A 25,679-nucleotide genomic window follows, 5' to 3' on the forward strand; every position below is an offset into this window, starting at 1 on the left:
TCTCTCTCTCTCTCTCTCTCTCTCTGTGTGTGTGTGTGTGTGTGTAGCACACACATGTTGTTGTCCAATTTTCCTTCTCAGTGCATATTTAAAGGCTTCAAATGAATGAAGACAATGGAACGTATCCAAATCGTTGCTGATTTATTGGAAACCATGCTGACTTATAGGTTGGATTTAATTTGGTGTCTGTGCAGGTGCAAAAGAAGAAAGAAACTTGAAAGTGGCTATAAATAGCTGCTGGGGGGTTTTGTTTTTGCTTTTTTGCTATTTTTCAACATCACTTTTCCTGGATGTTGTTTTGGCAAAGGCTTCAGAAGATGCCGAAAGGCGTGTTTTGAAATCAAACGGCTTCAGGCACCAGATGAGAAAGGAGCTGTAGTCCTTCTTTGGGGAGCTGCACATTTCCCCCCTTCCTCTTTCAGCTTGGATGGTTGGAAACTGCCTTTCAAGACAGTTGGGTAAATTTTGATCAGAAATAGTGGTTGACCAGATGCCTTTGTCGGATAAATTTAAAAGGGGTTCCTAGACCGGAGGTATCATTCCCAGCAACCCAAAAGAAAAGGAGGCAGACTCCAAGTGAAAAGAAAGGACTTTAATGAAATACAAGTGCACACAGAGACAACCTCAAAAATAAGGAGATGGCTGCAAAGAATCACATCCAAAGTGATCTGCACTTCCAGATTACACACATGGTTTTTCTTCAGCAGTCAAAGGATTACAGCAATCTTAGCAACCCAATGTGATCAGCCTGATCCAATCAAAATCATTTGGTTCTTCATTTTTTTAATGTCTTTCTTCATTAAAGCTTTGACTAATTTTCCTATTCATTAAATGTGTTCCAATATCTTCTTTCATCTGTCTACAAAACAGTTCAAGATTAATCACAATTGCCATGCCTAGCCAATTCTCCTTTCACGCATACAATGGCCACCATAGATTCTATTCTAACACTTTATTCTTTTCAGGGTTCCAGAACGACTACAGTGGTACCCCGCAAGACGAATGCCTCGCAAGACGGAAAACCCGCAAGACGAAAGGGTTTTCTGTTTTGGAGGCGCTTCGCAAGACGAATTTCCCTATGGGCTTGCTTCGCAAGACAAAAGCCCATAGGGAAATCTCTGGGGACCTGTTTTAAATTGCTGGCGGTCGGGAGCAAAGACTTTCACCCACAGCCGGCCTTCAGAAGAGGTCCTGGACCTCTTCTGAAGGCCAGCGGGGGGGGGGCAAAAGTCTTTGCTCCCCCCCCCCCCGGCCTGCCTTCCCGGGACAGCGGAGACTTCTCCGCTGCCCCGGGAGATCTTAAAATGCTGGCGGGCAGGAGCGAAGCGTTCGCTGCCGACCCCCAGCATTTTAAAATCTCCCCGGGTCTCTGCTGTCCCGGGGAGATTTTAAAATGCTGGGGGTCGGGAGTGAAGCGTTCGCTGCCGACCCCCAGCATTTTAAAATCTCCCCGGGTCTCTGCTGTCCCGGGGAGATTTTAAAATGCTGGGGGTCGGGAGCGAAGCGTTCGCTGCCGACCCCCAGCATTTTAAAATCTCCCCGGGACAGCAGAGCCCTTGCCCCCCCCCCAGCCTTCAGAAGAGGTCGGGGGACAGACTGTCCCCGGACCTGGTCTGAAGGCGGTTTCCCTAGGAACGCATTAATTGATTTTCAATGTATTCCTATGGGAAACCGTGCTTCGCAAGACGAAAAACTCGCAAGAAGAAAAAACTTGCGGAACGAATTAATTTCGTCTTGCGAGGCACCACTGTATTTACCACATAACAGTACCTAAAAGCAGCTAGTTCTGTACTGTAAAAGGTAGGCAGGCCCAGGCCTTTTCACTTTAGCTAGGCCACAGGCTCAAAAGAAAATGGAATCATCAAAATGGTACATTTTTATGAAATTACTATTTTCTCCATCACCTCTGGGAAGCCCTTGAGCAGGACATGAAGGCATCAGCACACACACTAAAAACACAATTGCTCTGTTTCTGTGTCATATGCTTTGCTCTGCTTTCCTAAATATTTCTACATTTCCCCAGGTTCATGGGCTTTGAAGAAGTGAGTCTATGAAAAATGTTCCCCATGGAGGATTGAAGAGCTCTGGATTGTTTGTTGTTGTTGCTGCTGCTGTTGTTAAAGCATAGCAATATTTTTTTTAAAAAAAGAATAAAAGTTAAAAGTTTTGCAAAAACCCTACATTGTTTTGCTTAACAACAAAATCAACAAAAAAGGGATCTGCAGGCAGCATTCTAGGCAGCCTAGAATTGTAGGACCTACTGGAGTTCTGCAAAAGCCCAGAGGAGGCATAAACGATACAAAGATAGATAATTTTGGTGTCAAGCTGCAAAGTTTTTGAAACATGAACAGGCAAGAATATACACAAGGCAGCCAAGTACAAAAGAGAAAGTCAAAACCCACTATTGTCTCCCCTGTCACATATTATGGAAGAAAGTGAATCACTTACCGGTAAATTTATAGTACAAAATGTCCCTAGACTTATTTGTCTGTAATTTGATATGCTTAATCCAGACTAGTGGAGTTCCTGTGCCTCTAAATTTCATCCACTTTGGCAAAAAGGGGGGGAAAATAAGACTAGGTGTTTTTAGATTTCCCATTATAGTGAATGGAAAACACAGAATTTTGCTCCATGTGCAGTACCTTAGAAGCCAAATTACAGACTGAAGGAGAGGGACCGCCTCTCTTGGTATGCCCCACGGAGGACCTTACGGTCTGCAAATACAGTGGTACATCGGGTTAAGTACTTCATTCGTTCCGGAGGTCCGTCCTTAACGTGAAACTGTTCTTAACCTGAAGCACCACTTTAGCTAATGGGGCTTCCTGCTGCTGCCGCGCCGCTGGAGCACGATTTCTGTTCTCATCCTGAGGTAAAGTTCTTAACCCGAGGTACTATTTCTGGGTTAGCAGAGTCTGTAACCTGAAGCGTATGTAACCTGAAGCGTCTGTAACCTGAGGTACCACTGTAACAACATCCTAAAGATTCTGGGCCCCAGAGAGACAGTGACGGAGCTTCATGCTCCGGCACCGGGGGTGGAAAGCAGGCCGCATCCTGGGGGTTGGGGACTTTGGTCAGGGTTCAGTCTGGCTCATTTTCTCCTTGTATAAGAACAAGCACAAAGGAGGTTCCCAGCCCGCTCACAGGTGCTCACAGGTTTCAGTGGAAACAGTTGGTAACCGTCTTTATTTTAACCTGAAGATTGCCACTTGTCCAGTTTTAATTTTCATTTGTTTGAATTAATTGTGGGAGGTATCTTAATTTATTGATTGCTTGTTTTTATGCATTGTCTTACTTGTATGATGTTAGCTGCTCTAAGCCCAGCTTTGGCCAAGAAGGGCGAGATATAAATAAAAATTATTATTATTGTTATTATTATTATTATTATTATTAAGAGGGGTTTTTTTAAAAAAAGTGCACACATATAGGGTGAATCTTGGAGCCTGTGCAATCCTGTAGCATATACAGTGGTGCCTCGCAAGACGAAAAGAATCCATTCTGTGATTCTCTTCGTCTAGCGGGTTTTTCGTCTTGCGAAGCAAGCCCATTGATGGATTAGCGGATTAGCGCTATTAGCGGCTTTTAGCGGCTTTTAGCGGCTTTTAGCGGTTTATCAGCTTATCGGATCAGCTGATAAGCGTCTTAGCGGCTTAGAAAAAGGGGGGGGGAGGAAAAAACCCTGCAGGAACTCGCAAGACATTGTCATCTTGCGAAGCAAGCCCATAGGAGATTCGTTTTGCGAAGCACCTCCAAAACGGAAAACTCTTTTGTCTAGTGAGTTTTCCGTCTTGCGAGGCATTCGTCTTGGGGGCACCATTGTAGAACTGAACATAGCTGCTGTCCCACCTGACACAATGCAGTGGAAAGACATCACTCATCATTATGGCTTTTGTTTGAATCGGAGTCTTTGCTCTTCTTTGAATAAGTGATACAGCGACAATCATCTTTTACAGTGCCGTTATATCTGTGACAGGACAAACTGCACAGATAAGCACCTGTGAGTCACCTTTGCAGCACAAGCCTCCAAATTGGCTTTGATGTGTTGTGAGTGATGAATTGGAATATACTGCACCAGCCAGACTTAAGATTGCAAATATTGAGTTGATTTACATTCCTGCTGTGTACCGCAAGCTCGTCTCTTTTTCTCCACAATGAATACAGATAGCTTAAATTCCAAACATGGGCACCCCTTTCCCTCAAGTCCCCTCTCCTTGAGTGATATTTAACATACATTATCAGAACTGTTCTCTTGCTGAATCATAAGAAGAGGATGCTTCTCAAGATTTCATGTGCTCTTCTGATATCCTTCTTCCCTTTAGGACTAGTTCACCCATGCAATGATGACCCCACATCTTCAACATGTGAATATCCCCCAGGGCAGTGCATGTTTGCCTGCACTGGTGTGAAAGACAGATAATTTGTTCCTACGTTTACTTGGATGCAATGACAATGGGGAGAGATTGTGACAACCACCATGGTATGACATCCTAAACCCTAGATACTGCAATGACCTTGTGTGACAGCATCCAAGGACACCAGTGGGACCAAGGGGAAATGTTGTTCCCATGGCTCCCAGGATTTATGGATGCTGCTGCAAGAATGCTTGAGGGCTCAGTTTCAGCATCCTGACCCTCATCCAAACTATCACTGCCTCCACCCACTGGTTCAATGCCACCACAGCTTTATTTATGTGCAAAGTGAGCCTCCTCACCATTGATCTGGTGAGTAAGGGTGGGGGGAGGTTGATGGAGAAGCCTCTCACCACATACTGGAAGCAGGTTTGGCCCTGATTTTTATTCACCCAGGCCCTTGCACCATAATTGTCAGCTTATCATTTAGTAGGGTGGTATTTAGTACCAGGGATGTGGGTGGTGCTGTGGGTTAAACCACAGAGCCTAGAGCTTGCCGATCAGAAGGTCGGCAGTTCGAATCCCCGCAACGGGGTGAGCGCCCATTGTTTGGTCCCAGCTCCTGCCCACCTAGCAGTTCGAAAGCACGTCAAAGTGCAAGTAGATAAATAGGTACCACTCCAACGGGAAGGTAAATGGTGTTTCCGTGTGCTGCTTTGGTTTGCCAGAAGCGGCTTAGTCATGCTGGCCACATGACCCGGAAGCTGTGCGCCGGCTCCCTCGGCCAGTAAAGTGAGATGAGCGCCGCAACCCCAGAGTTGTCCACAACTGGACCTAACGGTCAGGGGTCCCTTTACCTTTACCTATTTAGTAGGTAGGTCTTATCGGCTAGTAGATAAGTATTGCGTGACCAGGTGGCAACAGCCCCAGCCCCTGGGGATCATAAGGAAGGAATAAAGACTCTAACGACGTTATATGGAATTAAAATTAGGCCACAACTTTATTAAACTTACAAATGTAGGAAGACCTTGGCTTAGGCCTTGGGCGTGTATCCCTCCCAGCCCCCCAGCCGGGGGAACTGGGGCTCATCAGGGTAAATGGGATATGGGGGTGCTCTGTGAGACATAAGTGTAGCAGGCAGCCAAGCCCATATCCCTGCATGCAGGGTAGTTCACTGACGACCTTTCAGTGTATGGCCAATGACACCCATATATATATAACCCCTTTAAGAGGGGACCCTGGAATCGCTGCCGCAGAGGGGTGAATCACCACTTCACACCCCACCCATTATAGGGAAGAAAAGACTAAAGGATTCCACCCAAGGCCATAACCGCCAAAGTTGTGACGAATTGCTACAGGGAAGACAAAACCTGCCAATGCAGGAAAATTTCTTCCCAGTCCTTCAACAACAACCAAAGACCGTCGCAGCACCTGCTAAACAGGAAGAAAAAGTTAACCTGCAAACAAAAAACATTAAACAAAGGGAGGGTAGGGAGGGTGAATCTTCAGAGCCAACTGCCTGGCTATTGTCGGCTCCACCCCCTGTTTATAAATGGGGCTGGCCCCACCTCCCAGCAAGAAACTTGATTACTGAGGCTGGACGTGAACCTCCAAAAATTAACACCGAAAGACAAGCCAGCCCGTTTGCCAATAGGCTCCCTGGGAACTGTAGCACCACGCGCGATCCCACAAAGGGCACCCACAATGTAAAGTGTGAGTGCTCATTATCGGGAAACATTTTAGGCTTCTTTTTACTCTTGTTTTTCAACTGTTCCCCCATGAAGTTCTACTCAGAGTAGAATTGGAACCTCAGCTAGACCAAGCTAGACCAATGTGTACCAATGAACCTAAACTAGTCACACTCATTAATTTCACGAAGACTGTTCTCAGTAGGACTTGTGTTGGTGACAACCCAAGAATTGAATTAACTGATCAGCCCCCCCCCTTTAGCTTCTCACCTCCAAAGTTTCCCTGCAGTGATATGACCCTTGTACCGAAACACACCCCTGCTCAAGATCCTTATCCATTACTAGTTTTGCAATAGTTTTTCCACTACTCCCATAAGTGCATTTGCAACTGAGGATCCAACCATGGAATTGTTCAATGGGTAAGTCAGACTGGCAAATGAGCCCATAATCCGTGAGAACTTCCATCAGACTTCTCAAACACAAACAATTGCCCAGTAGTCATATGGTGATTGTATATTTTCTCTTATGGCCCCTAAGTGGATGCAGCAAGCACTTTTCACTAAAAAGAAGAAGAAGAAGAAGCAGTAACTTGGAAGGGGCTAAGCTGATAAAATGATGCCCTGTAGACAGAGAGTTAAAAGTAGCCAAATGACTCAAAGGACTTTAAAAAAAGAGAGAAAAGCCTCCAGCAGAGAGTTTCTTTGACCGCTGAGATTCATCCTAGGAAGCAGGAAAGGAATTTTAAGGTTTGATGTTCAGCAGTAGGGAAGCCTGGCATCTATATGAGAAATGCACTCCATCAAAAGGTATTTGAAATCATAATGCAGACCTGGTCTTTTTTCCTTTTTTCAAAGTTTATCTCCCGTGGGGACTGGAAGAGAACCCCCCATTTGCAGACAAATTGCTTGGGTGAGAAGCAAAGCTGTGAGCAGGGGGGAAGAGCCCTCTGGGGGAAGAAAAATGAAAGGGAGATAAAAGTAGAAAGGGAATGGATGTCAAGGAGCGAGGTCAGAAACATACACAAGGATGAAGAAGCTCTTTCAGGAGATAGCATCAGGGGCCCCTCATTTTTCTATTGCATATAACAGCTGGGGGATTCATCTTTCCAGCAGTGGTGGCTGGTGCTCATTGGAACTGCCAGGGCAAAGGCCAACCAGAGGCAGAACCAGAGCCACTGATAGGCAGAGCCAAGTAATCCTAGTTTTGCTCCCATCCTCCTGTCTGAGGAGCATTGCAAGGGCAACACAAGAGTCCAAGGAACAGGAAGCTGACAGGTAGTGTCACCCGCCAGACCAGCTGTAAGCAAGAAGGTAGGTAAGTGAGGGGTTGGGCTGAGGGTGGAGTGAGGGGTGAGCAATATGAACATAGGCGTGCTGGATCAGGCCAATAGCCCATCTAGTCCAGCATCCTGTTCTCACAACCAGATAATAATATAATAATAATTTATTATTTATACCCCGCCCATCTGGCTGGGTCCCCCCAGCCACTCTGGGCGGCCTCCAACAAAACACTAAAATACAATAACCTATTAAACATAAAAAGCTTCCCTGAACAGGGCTGCCTTCAGATGTCTTCTAAAAGTCTGGTAGTTGTTTTTCTCTTTGACATCTGGTGGGAGGGCGTTCCACAGGGTGGGTGCCACCACTGAGAAGGCCCTCTGTCTGGTTCCCTGTAACCTCACTTCTTGCAGGGAGGGAACCGCCAGAAGGCCCTCGGAGCTGGAGCTCAGTGTCCGGGCTGAACGATAGGGGTGGAGAGACTCCTTCAGGTATACTGGGCCGAGGCCATTTAGGGCTTTAAAGGTCAGCACCAACACTTTGAATTGTGCTCAGAAACATACTGGGAGCCAATGTAGGTCTTTCAAGACATGAGTACACTCCCTCTTTGAGCTTTTCAGAACTGGTTTCAGCACCCTAGTGCTGCAGCCTCTTGCTGATTGGCTAGCCACAGAGGGGAGAAGAACAGCACTTTGAGGGGCGAGAGAATAAAAGGAGCAGTTTCTTTTTTAAAAAAAAAAAATTATTGGCAATTTCAACATAACAAAATATCAAAACATATCCTATTCATTATTTCCCCCCTTTTCCCTCACCTCCCCATCAAGCCCTCCCCCCGGAGACTTCCCTCAGCTCCTCTCTCTGATTTCTCCACCCATATTATTCTCTGCATATTGTAAAATTGTATAAATCTTTATATTATCTGTCTTACTATGTTAACAATCAATAAATTTGAGTATGTTTATTCAAACCCTGCCAAGAAGTCCAGTCCATTTTGTTGTCTTTTTAAGTAACTTGTAAAAAGTTCCCATTCTTCTTTGAGGAGTGGTTTCTGAGGGAGAAGGTTAGGTAGGGCTTGATTTCGAGAAGTAGCAAAGGTTCAGGTTAAGAGATAGGGTTTGATTGGAGTTGGGAGTTAGGGAATGAGATAAGGAGAACTGGTTCTGAGGGAAGTTAAACATACACACTGAGGAGACTGTCCATAGCGAGAGGACAGAGCCTCGCAGCTTGGATAGGGAGACTGGGCTGAGGGTCTGGGAAAGGCATACAGACAGGAGTGTTCTGGGAGGGGTGTGACTGAACCAGGACTGAACCAGGAGGTCCCACGATCTTGTGGGAATACAGGCAACCTGGGTCTCAGTATAGCCAGGAGGGGAGAGTTCTTCCAGGTACAGAAGACTCCCAAGCCAGTAACAAGGGGTGAGGTGACCACCTGGGTGTATTAAACCATTTAGAAGACCTCAAGTGTGGGATTGTTAATAGAGTGGGTGACAGAAGAAGTGCCCCTCATTCATGAACCAAAGTATTAAGCTGTGAAGGAAGCGGTGTTGCAAGCATTTAATTGTAATATCTAAGTGACAGAAACGGAGTTGAGCATTTTACCATCTATTCTAGAAACCTGAATGTTTACCACCTGAAGTGTAACACCTGATTTTTTGTAACTGACATTTAAGAAGAGTTGTGTTTAAGCCCAAGACATCTTATAGTTAGTTAAAGTAAATAAGTTAACTTTTGCCTTGTAAGAATGCATTTCCTGACCCACTTTGTTTCATAAACTTATATTTGTTTAATAAAACTCTTCTTGTTTGTTTGATCAACTGCCTGAGACTCAATATCATTAAATTACCCCTCACACAAGTCCCCCATTAGATAATCTGTGGTAAATTGTGGGACTTTGTAAAATTGGTGTACCGTGAGGTGAGTGCACTATATTTAATTGGGGGCAGTTAGTAGGTGTGGATGCACCGTATTTTTAATTGGTGGTATTAAGTGCTGGGTCTGCTACAGTGGCCATCAGTGCCTCATGTGGGAACAAATTCAAGAGTTACTGTGCACTGTGTGGAAAAACATGTTCTTTTGTCCTGAATTTTCCAACGTTCAGCTTCATTGGATGTCCACAAACAGTGAACCAGCCGCTGGGGAGCTAGCCTAGTCACACTGCCCCACACAGAAAAATGCTTCTGGAAATGAACTGACATTCCTCTTCTTTTGGGGAAACAGCTTATTCCATGTCCATCCAATTTGAGCCTGGGAGAAAGCTCAAATTGGAAGAAAGAAGGTTGACTCCAAAATTATCTACATGCAAACATCTCCTTGGATTTTAGAGTTCCTGCCTAATTCAGTGAAGGCGGTGAAGGTCCTGCGTGAGTGTCTGGAGGCGGTTGGAGGATGGATAGCGGCTAACAGATTGAGGTTGAATCCTGACAAGACAGAGGTACTGTTTTGGGGGGACAGGAGGCGGGCAGGTGTGGAGGATTCCCTGGTCCTGAATGGGGTAACTGTGCCCCTGAAGGACCAGGTGCGCAGCCTGGGAGTCATTTTGGACTCACAGCTGTCCATGGAGGCACAGGTCAAATCTGTGTCCAGGGCAGCTGTTTACCAGCTCCATCTGGTACATAGGCTGAGACCCTATCTGCCTGCGGACTGTCTCGCCAGAGTGGTGCATGCTCTGGTTATCTCCCGCTTGGACTACTGCAATGCACTCTACGTGGGGCTACCTTTGAAGGTGACTCGGAAACTACAACTAATCCAGAATGTGGCAGCTAGACTGGTGACTGGGGGCGGCCGCCGAGACCATATAACACCGGTCTTGAAAGACCTACATTGGCTCCCAGTATGTTTCCAAGCACAATTCAAAGTGTTGGTGCTGACCTTTAAAGCCCTAAACGGCCTCGGTCCAGTATACCTGAAGGAGCGTCTCCACCCCCATCATTCTGCCCGGATGCTGAGGTCCAGCGCCGAGGGCCTTCTGGCGGTTCCCTCATTGCGAGAAGCAAAGCTACAGGGAACCAGGCAGAGGGCCTTCTCGGTAGTGGCACCCGCCCTGTGGAACGCCCTTCCAGCAGATGTCAAAGCGATAAACAACTACCTGACATTCAGAAGACATCTGAAGGCAGCCCTGTTCAGGGAAGTTTTTAACGTGTGATATTTTACTGCATTTTTGGTTTCTATGGAAGCCGCCCAGAGTGGCTGGGGAGGCCCAGCCAGATGGGTGGGGTATAAATAATAAATTATTATTATTATTATTATTATTATTATTATTATTATTATTAATCATCCGGTTTCCAAAGCAGAACATTATGGATTGTTCATCCCCTCCCCAGCCCTGGTTTCTTATATAAAAAATTGTGTACAGTATACTGAGCATGCACCATTTGCTGCAGGTTTCAGTTACTTTATGCCTCCCCATTTCCGATACACCCAATTAAGTTAGATCACATTTTTATTGCTTATGGCCAAGAGCTGTTGCGTTAAAAAAACAACAACTCCAAGATGTATGGCACAAATCACATTTACAAATTTAAATGCTGTGGATACAAAAACAGAGGAAATAAAAAAAAATTGGTAGGGATTGTAAAAAGCAGCAAAATTCACTACCACCATCAAATTAGGGTATTGCAATGGCTACTAGAGATGACAGCAATTTATAATCTTCAAGTTCCAAAGCAACATGATGCTGAATAAGAGTTTCTGGGGAGCAATGGTAGAAGAGGGTTAATGGACTCATGCCCTGCTTGGGAGCTTCCAGGTTTGGGAGGTTGACCAAGATGTGGAACAGGATGCTGGTCTAGATAGGCCTTTGAATTGATCCAGCAGAGCTATTCTTACGTTCTTAGTACCAAGCTATAGGAGTCATTTGGCTCATACACACCATACACTTTAGTTGTATCCCATGAAAATTAATATATATGACTTGCTTAGGTTCATTCATTTCAATGGATTTACTCTGAGTAGGATTTAGTTGGACGCAACCCTAAGTGCATATAGGATTGTAGCCTTAGGGTTGTATTAAACTCAGGTGTACTCAGACCCATTGAAATTAATACAACAAAGTTAGTAATGCCCATTCACTTCAGTGGATACATTCCAAGGAAGGCTAACATTGGATAAAGCCCTTACCTTGAAGTTGGTATTGTTGAACTCAGTGGGCTTACTTCCAAGCAGGCCTGCGTAGGATTACACTTTAAACGATTGAAGTATCTGCAGATGCTTTGCACATGTGCACATATATCTGCAGATGCTTTGCACATGTGAAAACAGAACAGACATCAGACCTGGAACTTTCAGTTCAGGCTGCATGGAGAAGAAGTAAGCTTTGAAGTGGAAACAGATCACACGGTCAGCTGGCAAGCACAGCAGATGACAGGATTCTGAGCATGTGTGCATCATGCTTTCTGCATGGGGGCATTATTCCATTTGAATTGGCACAGTTAAAATGGAATGCCCAGACACACTCTTAAGAAGCTGCTTTATAGTGAGTCAGATCATTGGTCCATCTATTTCCATAGTGTCTACAACTGACTGACAGCAGCTCTCCAGGGTTGCAGCGCTCTCTCTCTCTCTCTCTCTCTCTCTCTCTCTCTCTCTCTCTGTGTGTGTGTGTCCTCTCTCCCATACCTACCTAAAGATGCCGGGATTGAACCTGGGAACTTATGCCCTACCACTGAGCTATGGCCCTTTCTTGTTCTTCTGCTTCCCATATGAGTGTTTGATGGCAATGACAGATTTACTTTTTGTTCTGGCAAAGATCAAACACAAATTTGAGATTGCTCTAGAAAAGTGTGACCTTCACAGTACTCAGATAATTGGTCTCACAAGCACCAGCTTTTTAAAAAAAATAACATCCCAGCAGTATTTCTTGCCTAATTGCAATGAAGTCCGTCTCTTCTCTACCTGAGAGCCCTGGGGCCTCGGAAATGTGTGATAGCCTACAGGCAGCAGATGCCAGCTAATTCAAGCATCCATCCCCACATTATGCTCTTCTTCTACCTGCCTTTATAAGAGAACACAATTTGCTCCTTTTTAATGCGTTTGCATATAATGCAGAGTTCGAAATCCTGTAATATTAGCAGGGGTGCAAAACTATAGTTGTATAAATGGGTGGGGGAATATTTTTCTGTCTGCAGGTCACATTCTCTTCTAGGTGATCTTCTGAGGGCCACACACCAGTATCCAACATTTCTCAGATGAAAATTTGTTGTTGTTGTTGTTTAGTCATTTAGTCATGTCCAACTCTTCATGACCAGGCACTCCTGTCTTCCACTGCCTCCCGCAGTTTGGTCAAACTCATGCGGGTAGCTTCGAAAACACTAGCCAACCATCTCGTCCTCTGTCGTCCCCTTCTCCTTGTGCCCTCCATCTTTCCAAACATTAGGGTCTTTTCCAGGGAGTCTTCTTTTCTCATGAAGTGGCCAAAGTATTGGAGCCTCAGCTTCAGGATCTGTCCTTCCAGTGAGCACTCAGGGCTGATTTCCTTCAAAATGGATAGGTTTGATCTTCTTGCAGTCCATGGGACTCTCAAGAGTCTCCTCCAGCAGCATAATTCAAAAGCATCAATTCTTTGGCAATCAGTCTTCTTTATGGCAGATGAAAATAGGGACATCCTATTTTACCCCCGGATGCTTCTCCCTCATTTGATCTTGCCACACACATAAGACGTCATATACACATATACATCTGTCACCTTGAGCCAATAACAACCTCAAAGGATTGTTGTAAAGAAAAAAAAATGTGCTAAGGAAGGGATTGTGTACAATACCTTTAACAGATAACTGGAATGAAATAAAATTTTAGCTGTAAGCTGCCTTGAGCCCTTGTAAGGGAAAAGGAATAAAAATAATAATGGAAACTGTGGAAATGATCAGGAACATACCAGAGACTATATCCTACTGATCTTCGTGCGACTTACTTCTAAGTAAAAATGCTCAGGATTACAGTGTACTGCTGCACAGTCTTTATTCAGTTACCTGGGAGTAAGCTCCATTGAATACAGTGGAACGTACTTCTGAGTAGACAATGTAAGCCTCCATTTATGGAAAAGGAACTCTATGGGTTTTCTTAAAAATGTCTGGCTACTGAAACATTGCAATTAAAGAATCTGAAGATGATTGGTAACATTTTCCTTCAAAATTATATGCCAGAGTCACCATTTTCTTCATTTGGTGCAGGTATTTTATTTTCAGTATAAACAGGACTCAGTTTTTGCACCTACACACGCACACACCTACCTACACACATAAAGGACGATGTGTGTGTGTCCTGATTTCTCCATCACTTTAAATTGTTCTCCAAGACATGGAGGGGAGGAAAAAGGAAAACCGGGACATTCTGAGATCACATCAGAACCAGGACGGCTTCTGTAATTCCAATTCCCTGGAAAATTGGGACACTTGGAGGGAATGCAGTAGTGAGTTGGGTCAAAGGCAAATATGGTTGGTGCAAAAAATGTATTTTTTTTACCTTTATACAGTAGGGTAGTTAAAATCAAGAGACGCGATCAGAGTTCAAGGACATATTCCGGCCAGGCAAGAACAGTCAGAGTGTGATCAGGACCAGTGTAAGGTATAGCCTATAGAGGAAGAATGTGTGTGACCTTAGGAGAGTTCTGAGGGCCAGACAGAGAAGTCTGAAGAGCCTATTTGGCCCCTAGGCCTGAGGTCCTCATCTCCTAGTATAAAAGCCACAGGACCAACCTAGAACACACATTAAATTCATACTGTATAAGTAATGTGCTATGTTTTTTCCTTTAAAATCCCTATCATGAGAGTGAGGGGGAAATCAGGATGCAAGCTATGGCGCATTCATGGTGCTTATAAGAATTGGATCATGTGACAAAACATTACATCTTTGACAACATTCCACAAATGGGGGAAAAGGGGACAGGCTTTAAACCAGGACTGGGGAACCTGTGACCCTTCACACGTTGGACTCCAGCTCCCATAAGCCCTAAGTTTTGGCCAAGCTGGGTGGGGTTGGTGGGAGTTGGGTGTTCAAAGAGGTATCACATGATACAAAATGGCAGAGAAACGTGTATCCTGTTATTATGGGCAAGGATCGGGAGCCTGTGGCCCTGCAGGTGTTGCTGGACTCCAATTCCTATCCACCGCAGTCAGCCTAGTCAGAAGAAGAAGAAAAAGAGTTTGGGTTTGATATCCCGCTTTATCACTACCCAAAGGAGTCTCAAAGCGGCTAACATTCTCCTTTCCCTTCCTCCCCCACAACAAACACTCTGTGAGGTGAGTGGGGCTGAGAGACTTCAGAGAAGTGTGACTGGTCCAAGGTCACCCAGCAGCTGCATGTGGAGGAGCGGAGACGTGAACCCCGTTCCCCAGATTACGAGTCTACAGCTCTTAACCATACCACCACACTGGCTCTCAAAAGTCAGGGATAATGGGAACTGTGGTCAAAGAATATCTGGAGGACCACATGTTGCCCATCCCTGGGCTAATGAGTTGCAGCCCGCAGCTAAGAAAAGGATATAGATATGTTTTGCCCTTTAGAAAACCGGTGAGCAATCATTTTGCCTTGCCAGAGATGGGGATATTTGTAAAGCTGTCTTATAAGAGGAAGCATAATTGCAAGTTTCCACTTTAGATAGATGGGATTGTTATCATTGGAATTGCACTATTCTGTGAGGTTAGGCCAGGCTACTACTCTGTCATTGTAACAAGACAATACTTTACACCAAAAGGAAGCCTCAAACACAATTCTCTCATTGAAAGCTTATAAATGGTCGCTGAGGCAATGCGTGGGCAAAGAAGCTTGGAGAATACCAACCAAATGGCCTGGATGGATCTCACTCAAAATCGATATGCTTTTTCAGAAATTCCTTTGCTAATTCTACGACTTATGAAAATGACATTTGTATGGTGCAGAGAGACCAGTAAGAATGTAAACAGAGTGCTGCTCTATCAGTCCAGCATCCCCCCCATATTTTTTTTTCAAACAGTAGACCACTACCTTGAACTCCACATACATTCAGTGCCATGACTTTACATCAATAATAATAATGATTTATACCCTGCCCATCTGGCTGGGATTCCTCAGCCACTCTGGGCTGCTCCCAACAGAATATTTAAAACACGATAAAACAATAAAAACGTCCCTAAACAGGGAAGTCTAAAAGTCAGATAGTTGTTTATTTCCTTGACATCTGATGGGAGGGCGTTCCACAAGGCAGGCGCCACTATCAAGAAGGCCCTCTGCCTGGTTCCCTGTAACTTGGCTTCTTGCAGCGAGGGAACCACCAGAAGGCCCTCGGCGCTGGACCTCAGTGTCTGGGCTGAACGTTGGCAGTGGAGACGCTCCTTCAGGTATACTGGGCCGAGGCCATTTAGGGCTTTAAAGGTCAGCACCAACACTTTGAATTGTGCTCGGAAACGTACTGGGAGCCAGTGTAGGTCTTTCAAGACTGGTGTTATATGGTCTTGGCAGCCACTCCCAGTCACCAGTCTAGCTGCCACATTCTGGATTAGTTGTAGTTTATGGATGCTTTTTCTGCCTGTTGGAAAGAGATGCCAGCATGGATCTAACTGAAATAAGTAACTTATTATAAGGTAGGGTGGGAGATCTCAGCCCTGGAGCCCAAATGATCCCTGCACGCCTTTTCATTTCACCCTCAGGACTCTCAATGGCCCTCTTCCACCCCCAAGTGTTTTGTTTGGCTGGAGTATGTCATTAAAACCACACAATGCCCGTTGCTTGACTGGATGAAGGATAGAGAAGGATGCTTGTGAGAGTGGAAATGCTCCTACTGTGCACAGGTAAGAGTAACACATTGCTTTGCCAACTTCTGCATCTAGTCCCACCTACCACTGGCATGTGGCCCTCACAAGGTTCCCCGGAAGGGAATGTGGTCCTCAGGCTAGAAAGGGTTCTCCATCCCTGGAGAGAGGCTTTTGCTGAAACAAGCAGGGAAGCATGCAGGGCTGATCATTTACCATGCACGGAACAAACATTTACAGTGTTTTTATAAGGATCACCCCAGAGTGTAACCTTGCTGTGGATATCCCCTCCCTCCCTGCACTCTGCATATGTCATCCCATATGGGCTGGTGAGTCTCCTCCTAAGGATAACTATTTTTGGCTCACTTAATTTTGCTCCAGGCAGGATTTCGTATTTAGCTTCCATATGGCTGGTTTTGTTGTTCTCCAAACCAAAATTATACCGCAGCTGACATCATCATCGGCATTTTTCCTCTCTCCTTGTCCAAGACACCCCAAGGCATGAACTCAATTGGGATATAAGTTTCCCCTCCATAGAGTTTGCATTTTTGGCAGAACTGTGAGAAGCAGCTTCTTGTTGCTCATTGTTTGCTTGACACATTTAGGCTGAATGTGTTTGCTAAGAGTCTCGCGAACCAGATCAAGAGAGCTTTAAACTAAATCCTGAGGGGGAGGGAGACAATATTACAAATGACAGAGGAACACCTGGTAGTGGGGATAATAGCATCATTGATGTACAGGAAATTGAGGTGGTTCCTTCAATCCTCCAAAAAACTGCCAAAGGGCAGGAAACTACAAGAAGGAAGCAGCTGAAGGTAACGACTCATGGTTTCAGTTATCTCTATACTAATGTACAGAGTATGGGAAACAAGCAAGATGAATTTGACCTCTTAATATGGAATGGCAAATCTGACCTAATAGGCAGTACTGAAACTTGGTGGGATGAGACTCTTGAATGTAGAAATTGAGGGGTGTAACCTATTCAAAAGGAACATGAAGGGAGGAGTAGCAGCATTATAAATAAAGGATGAGTACACTTCTGAAGAGATCCATGACAGCATGGCACCAGCCCTTTCATTAAAAGCATTCAGTTCCCAAAAAGCCTGTTGGAACAAGAAAATCAACAAGGAAAGAGCAAGTCTAACTTCTCCAGGGAGGAAGATCCATAATCTGGGAGCAATTACTGAGAAGGCCCTCTCCTATGTCCATATCAAGTGTGTCTGAGAGTGGCAGAATATGGAACTGAAAGTTATCATAAGTCACCTTCGTAGGATGTATATCCTGAAAGGTGGATGTAGTTAGGGAGTCTGGAGCAGCTCCACTTACTAGATGGGAAACAGCCAAAGGTGTCTGGGGTCACAAGGGGTTGAAGGCCTGTTTATATTTTTGCAGCAAGGTCCTAGCAGAGACTCTGTCTCCAGTGACCTAGAGCTGCCCAATCAGCATGAAAGGGAAACTTTGGAGTCACTGAGAAGGCATCTTCTTATGCTTTGTGCTGATTGGAGCAAATCAGAGTGAAAGGGACAAGAGTCAGCCACTGAGGATTGGCTCCTAGGGTCACTCTGGAGAAGGTGTGTGGGAAGAGCACTGAGGAGGAGCCAGTGTGGTGTAGTGGTTAAGAGCGGTAGACTTGTAATCTGGTGAACCAGGTTCGCGTCCCCGCTCCTCCACATGCAGCTGCTGGGTGACCTTGGGCTAGTCACACTTCTCTGAAATCTCTCAGCCTCACTCACATCACAGAGTGTTTGTTGTGGGAGAGGCTGCTTTGAGACTCCTTAGGGTAGTGATAAAGCTGCTTTGAGACTCCTTAGGGTAGTGATAAAGCGGGATATCAAATCCAAACTCCTCCTCTTCTTCTTCTTCTCCTCCTCCTCCTTTGTGCTGCAAAGCTAAGCATCCAGGAACACTGAAAACCTGAAGTGTTTCAGTGTCCAAATTCTGTTACCTACAAATATTAGATCTAGCTGAAAGGCAACTAGTGAAGATCTGCACTGATCATTGCAATACATCTGTAAGATTATTATTGTGTAATTTTAAGATTGTTTTATAATCTTAGAAGCTTGTATAGTCTTAAAAGAGGGCGTGCCTGTGGCTATTATGAAGGGACCCTACATTTCCAAATTTGCCACCACACTACTGGACACAGCTGGGTGTAAACACAGCTGTGCCAGAGGCAACATTGCTTGGCTGGAAGAGCAGCCTGAAGACATCAAAGCAGCCCTCACCTGTATGGTAAGGTGGTGATGGGGGAGGAGGAAAAAAGGGGGGGGGACAGAGGCAGAAGCAACCTTAGCAGCAGCCAGCAACAATGGAGCTATAAGGGGAATGTTACCCCAGTCTCAAAAGCAGCAAATAAAAGCTGAGTTGAAGCTGACTTAAGGCAGGGAAGGACTAAAATAGAGAGCTGTGAGTGGCAGAACTACACACCTCTGGGCACTGGAAATACACTGTGGGGAGGGAAAGGGTCTGTAAAACTTCAGATGATTAAACCTGTACAAATATAAGCTTCACAAGAACCTTATAATGAGAAGAGTCTCAGACCGCCTTTGCAACAGACAGAGAGACCCACCAAGGGGAGATTGACACCATACAGTTATAGCACTTCCATAGAATCATAGAATTGTCGAGTTGGAAGGGACCCAAGGGTCATCTAGTCCAACCCCTTGCAATGCAGGAATCTTTTGCCCATGTGGGACTTGAAACCACAACCCTGAAATTTTATTTGTTTGTTTGTTTAATTTATATACTGTCCTATACCTGCAGGTCTCAGGTGGTTCACAGAATAAAATCAAAATAAATATCACAAAATATAAAACCACGTAATCAAGACAACAATAGCCCAATAGCCTCCCCCCCCCAAAAAAACCCACACACCACATTTTAAAAGAGCGTAGGATTAAGAGATTAGGAGCATCATGCTTCACTGACAGAGCTATCCCGGCACATATAAAGCACACAGCTTCCTCAAAATAATCCCAGGAACAGTAGTTTGTTAAGGGTGCTGGGACTGTAGCTCTGTGAGGGGGAAACTACTTCCCAGGCTTTTTTGAGCAGTGTTTTTTAAATGTATGTTATGGATCTGCCCTTGGAGGGCCACATTTGTTTCCCAGGCCTAGGATTCCCCATCCCTGCTTTTCTTCATTTCATGCTGTGTGTGTCTGTGTGTGTGTCTGTGTCTGTGTGTGTGTGTGTGTTCAGTGTGCCCCAGTCAGACTCTCTTGGAATCACTTACTGTTTAAAATTTTGCTGCTGTTGTTGTTATGGCTAGCTTTAGAGAAGGAAACTAATTTCAGAAAGCAAGACAGTTTAACAGAAAAAGCCTGCAGCTATATATATATATATATAAGCAGCAGATGTTCCTGTGCTTTGCCCAGCTGTAGAGTGTAGAATCAAATTCTCAAACCTGTACACTTGCCATGACGACTCTTTGCACTTGAAATGTTTTTTTTCATTAATTGACCAAACCTATCCATTAAATGTTGCACCCCGATTTCTTTTTTTAGTAGTACTTCTGTAAAAAAAATGAAGATGGCAAATGCTTCCTGACTTCTTACAAACACACGCACAGCAGGAATGTCTCATCTAGGATCAAACAATAGCATCTGGTGTCATATTAAATCAGGGGTACAGAATCTCAGGCTTGGGGGCCATGTCTGGCCCTCCAGGCCTCTTTTGTTTGGCCCTCTCGAGAAATGGTGTAGTGGTCTGGGGTTGTGGGTGGTCAAAGACACCCCTGGAAAAGATTCTTCAACGCTTCCTTAAAGATTAGGTAAAGGACCCCTGGATGGTTAAGTCCAGTCAAAGGCACTATGGGGGTGTGGCGCTCATCTCGCTTTCAGGCTGAGGGAGTCAGCGTTTGTCCACAGACAGCTTTCCAGGTCATGTGGCCAACATGACTAAACCACTTCTGGCACAATGGAACACCGTGACGTAAAACAGAGCGCACGGAAATGCCGTTTACCTTCCCACCACAGTGGTACCTATTTATCTACTTGCACTGGCATGCTTTTGAACTGCTAGGTTGTCAGGAGCTGGGATAGAGCAATGGGAACTCACCCCATCATGGGGATTCGAACTGTCGACCTTCTGATCGGGTGGCGCTGTGGTCTAAACCACTGAGCCTTTTGGGCCTTAAAGACTTGAGGTTGTTCTAGGGAGGTTGTTCTATGGCTGTTTTATGGCTATAGAGGTAAGCAGCAGTTCCTTGATTTGGGCCTGGAAGCAAATAGGCAACCAGGGCAGCCCCCTTAGGATCAGTGTAATATGATTACATCTGACTACACCTGTGGACTTTCTAGCCACTGCATTCTGCACTAGTTAAAGTCTCTATGTCATCTTCAAGGGCAGACCCATGCACTGCAGTAGTCCAGTTGTGAGGTTACCACAGCATGGAATACAGCAGCTATCGTTAACCAGGATAACTAAAACTCCAGGACTGCTGTGTGTTTATACATTATCAAGTTGATCTTATCAGAGTGCAGAAGTCAGTTTTCAGGAAGGCTATGGGGAATCTCTTAATAAGTGGGAAATCTATTAACAAAGGTAATTTATTATCATACCTGAGAGAATTGTTATTATTTCCAAGATGAGCTTTAAAAAGCAATTAACCGCCAAAGTACCTTGGAAAGGTTGTTAGCCCCATGTGTCAAAAGCTTGGCTGCCTTCAGCCAGAATTACCACCCTGTTCAGCTGAAACTTTTATGTGTTTATTTAGACCATTTGGACACAGCTTAATATATATAAAATATCTCCATGTGGTATGCAGAAAACTTAAAACAACAGCTATCACAAAAACGCACAATGTAACCATCATTAAAAATTGCTAACAAAATGTGAACAGATAGCAGTTCCACCTTCCTGGTGGCTCATCTCCTCACTCAGTACCTATCAGCCTCCCAGTTCTCACCCAGAGCCCAAACCATATGCACACCATACGGAATTTGATGCCACCTTAAACAGTCAGGGCTTCCCCCTAAGAATTCTGGGAACTGTAGTTTGTGATGGTGCTGGGTGTGATTAGGAGACCCATATACTCCTCCCAGAGCTACATGCCCCAGAGTTGCCTAGGAAGAGGGATTGATTGTTAAACCACTCGGAGCTGTACGATATGCAACAAAACAAATCAGGAAGTATTCTCAAACGTGACCTCAGTCGTAGAACTTGACCACTGCAGTCCAAAGCAGAAACTAAGGGTTCGGCTACACTTCTGGTTTTTCCCTTGCCTAGAAAACACGGGTCTGAGACTTTTCACTTCTCCCATGCTTTTGAGGCATGAGTCTGGTTTCTCGTTTGACCCACCGCTTTCCCCCAGGAAAACCCACTGTTTACTGCTGAATGTGGACAAATATCAAGCCACGGAGAAACCAATTGACATTTGTTCCAATTCAGGGGTAAGCAGTGGGCTTTCCTGGGGGGAACTGGCAAGACAAGTGTGGGCAAGCACTAAGAGATAATGCTTTGGATCCTAAAATAAGATAGCTGCAGGAAGTTCACAGGAGGAAACTTTCTCATCCCCTCAATCAGCTGCTGATATAAGCAAGGAACGGGCACAGATCCTCACAGGAGAAGTCCTCTGGCTTCATAAGGCAATACAAAACCAGGAGGATATGGGGCCTCTTTCTTGTTCCAAGACCTTTAAGCTTCTGCAGTTGGATTTTGGCCTGAAAAACTCAGAGGAATTGCAGGTGAATGGAGGGGAAAGATGCAAGTAGGCACAAATATTCTGAGATGGCACAACTTAATTGCTGGTCACAAGGCACGTCTGTTAAGCCACCAGACTTAGCTTTTAATTTCCCAGCTTTGTGGAACTTGAGCCAACGCAAGACAGCCTTAACTCTGGTCTTAATCCAGAAGGGATTTTTGGTGATTGGATGGACTAAAGGCCAAACTTGAAGGATTGCATGGGATATCCATAAACAGTCTCCTGGATATTAAAATGAACCGTGGAGGTTGTGATGGAAATGTGTGTTAGAGAACTTAACTTTATCCCTTTCCTGGCACTTATTTGATCAAAGGCCACTGCTTTGCTTCTTTCCTGCTGGGGGCAAGGGGAGAAGAAGGGTTCCTGTATCTCATCCGTGGCCTTCCAGATGTTGTTGTACTCCAACATCATTACAGCCAGCATAGCCAGTCATCAAGAATGATGTGAGTTGGAGTTTAGAAACAGACGGAGAGCCACAGGTTCCTCATCCACCCTGTATATTTATGCTCAAGGTGGCATACATAATTCTCTCCCTCCCCCAGTTAATCCCCACAAGAAGGTAGATTGGAAGGTAGGTTAGACTAAGAGCCAGTGACTGGTCCAAGGACATCCACTGAGCTTTGTGGCTGAGTATTCAAACTCTGGTCTCCCAGGTCCTAGTCTGACACTCTAACCACTACACTACACTGCCTCTTTTTCCTTATACAGAGGAATGAATAATTCTGAGCAAAGGAGGGCGGAAAGGGTTAAGCGGCTTCTTCCTCAACCCACACGCCATTCCTCTTCTCAAAGTGGCATCTTACCAGTTAAAAATGAGAAAATATGCAGGAGTTTATAACATCACCTGCAAATCCTGAATAAGGCAGCGGCTGCTATGGAGACCAGGCTGTCTGAGGTCACCACTAATCAGCAAAGGTTACCAATACAGAGAGAAAAGTTCCCCGTGAACTTGAAAGTTTCTTTAATTATTCTCCACTTTCATTGTCGTCGTCCCCCTTCCATTCTTTTAATCTTCCCTACTGATGTAGCAGGTGGCACGAAAGTCTTTAAAAAGTCTAAGGGTCACTTGTGTGGCTGCCATGCTGATTGCGAAGAAAACTATGTTCTTAAAAAAGTTGGGTAAAACTTGATTCGCACAAGATCTGAAGACTGCTCAGAAACAGCAGAGGAGCAATTTTCTTGGGTATTCAAATGGAATTTGCTTCTTCCTTGTTTGTTTGTTTTTTTAAAAAAATAGTATTTATTAAAAGTTTAAAGATTACAGAAAGAAGTAAAAAAAGAGAAAAAGTAAACAATACAAATCATTACATTGCAATACATTAAAAAAAAGACACAATACATCAAAACAAAAACAAAAGCAAAAACAATTAAAAACACATCCAATATTTCCATATCTTTATCTTTCATTAACTTGTTTCATCGACCTCCTCACACCTTCCTTTTTTGTATTCTAATTATTAATTATTTCAGCAAATCCTTTCCATCTTTCACTGTTTTCTGTCATTTAATTGTCTTGATTTATTTTAACCTTATCTTACCATTAAAACCCTAAAACTTATTTGAACTTAACTCCTTATAACGTTTCTACTAAAGCCATGTAATTTCATTCCAACATTTTTCTAACACTCATTAATTTTACAATATTTCTCTAAATAAATTTTAAATTTTTTTCCAATCTTCTTTCACCGTCTCTTCTCCCTGGTCTCAGATTCTGTCAGTCCTTTCTATCAATTCCATATGGTCCATCAACCTGGTGATCTTCTGTCCGAGGCTCTTAACTCTTTTCCATGTCCCTTCTGCAGATCTTCTTCATATTTATACATGCACTTAACTTTATCTTCTGCTGATCTTGTTCTTAATTTCCTTCCTTTGGCGCTGAGGAGTAGATCTTGGGGGAACTCCAACCTAACAATGTCTTTATTCTTTCTTGACAGGTCAGCCCATTCTCCATAGTCAAAACTAAAGTCCATAAGATATTTCAGAGCGTGTTTCAAAATCCCTAAAGGCCCCCACAACTCCAATCTCCCCCTGACCCAAATCCAGATCCCAAAAGCCAGAGCATCCCTGCATAAGGGGATCTATCCAACTTTCCTTCTCCAATCCAAGCGGGACTCCACCCCTCCAAATCTGGCTTTCTCTAAATTCAATCGTAGAAGGCAACAGCTTATATTCATCAAATTGCCTCTGAACGGCTGGGGCTCTCTCCACTTGTATTACTTGAGGTTCAACAACAGCTTTCTCCCTCATCTTCTCCTCAACTTGCCATGTCAAAGTGGATTCCTGAATCGATTCCTGAGTAGTTTCTGTATAGGTATTCACTTTTTGTCCCAAATCAGTCATTTTTTGTCCCAAATTATCAATTTTAGTAGTCATCACATCCGTCTTCTCATGAAGTTGTTCCAATAAAGCACTTATCTTGCAAAATGCAATCACTAAGGCTTCTTCTGTCGACATTCTTGTCCAAGGTCAATCTCTGATTCTCACGGTCTTTAATCTCTGCAGCTGGAAAATTCCTCAGCTCCACTCCTGCAACAGTTTCAAAAGCTCCCTCTAGAGGAAACAATTTCTATTTGTATTCGTCCTTTTAAACGCAGATCCAGCAACAAAATTGGTTTCAATTTTCAGCTCCTTTTGCTCCTTTTTAAGTGCAAAAGGAAACAATGGAATCAATATATTTCTCTTATTTAACTGTCTGTCAACATACATTTTATTCACAGTCAATGAACTTTCCCAAAACGTCGATCTTACTGGCAGCGTGTTCCCAGGTTCAAAACGGTGGCAATTTATCTTTCTTCACTCTCCTGCAGGCTTAGGCAATCCAAATTTTCCCCCCTCTTCTCCTGCTTCCAAGGGGGGTTTAGTAGTTTTAACCGATGGAAATTTAATCCTTTAGAAGAGGCTTCCAAGACTTTAGCTTGCAGAGCCTTTGCTTCAATCTATTTACAAAAGAGGAAGGCGGACTTCCTGTTTGAAATCTTCCCGTTTCGGTGCCAAATTAAGATGTTTAAAGATCCAATTTTCCGTTCTACTCGCGAGTAGTTGTTTAAAGTCCAATTGTCCACAGGAAAAAGTCAGCGCTGTCCGGCAACAGCAATGCGGCTTCACTCCGTGAAAGAAGCAGTCGATTCGAAGCACCTCGTCGCTCACCCCACGTCGCTCCGGATCCCCGAAACCGGGTTTCCCCGCGAGTAGGGGAGGCGCAAAAGGTGCCAGCTGAATCCCACGTCCACAGGCTTCTTCCTTGTTGAAACCGTAACCTGTATTATACTCTGGTTTCTCTTCAGATCCTATAAGCCCTTCACTCAAACCCCCAGTGTGTATTGAAATAAAAATTAATATTATTTTTTAAAAATTGCTAGCTGACCTCCACCCAATTTGAAATTATCACAGGACATCACCACCTCTTGCTTGGTTGCACCCCCAAGTGTGCTTCCTAAGTGCAGTCTTAAGTGAGCACTTTGAGGTGTGCCCTTTTTTGTACATACAACATCCATCCTTTAGCTCAGCAGTCTTCGAACTTTCCAGAGCCAGGACCCAAGCATGCATTTGAGGACCCAGTTCTTATTCTTTTACCGTATGGGGGGGGTGTATAGATGCTAAAAGAGGATATATTTATCAGATCTTATCCTTTCTTCCTCACATTTGTGGGTTCAGCAGAGTGCACCCCTTTGCATCTTAAAAGGGAAGCTTAGATCGGCTAGTCTTAGCCTTTTCATTTAAGTAATCTAGGATGCTTTGAGGCAGGTTAGATTCTCCTGCTATTTCCCCCTTCTCTCCCCTTTTAAAACAATCATCAGACAAAGAGTCTTGTAAAAGGTAAAAATAACATTTTCTCACCCAGTGTTTCTTGTTGAAGCATAACAAATAACAGCAACTTTGCTCAGGCAGGCTTAAAATGGTAATCCAAACACAAATCCATACTTTAGTCTGGCTTAAAATGACGTCTG

The 25,679-nt window shown here is 44.3% G+C and overlaps 1 long non-coding RNA gene across 1 annotated transcript; it reads right to left on the reverse strand.

Moving 5' to 3' along the window:
• Positions 1-577: 577 nt before the first annotated feature.
• Positions 578-25,679, reverse strand: LOC310693013. The gene is made up of 2 exons (XR_014518961.1): positions 25,570-25,679; positions 578-859 (listed from the first exon to the last, which is right to left on the reverse strand). It is a non-coding gene; the product is annotated as an uncharacterized lncRNA (long non-coding RNA).

Source organism: Podarcis liolepis (assembly GCF_965112155.1).
Source record: "Podarcis liolepis genome assembly, chromosome: 14".
NCBI classification, from domain to species: domain Eukaryota; kingdom Metazoa; phylum Chordata; class Lepidosauria; order Squamata; family Lacertidae; genus Podarcis; species Podarcis liolepis.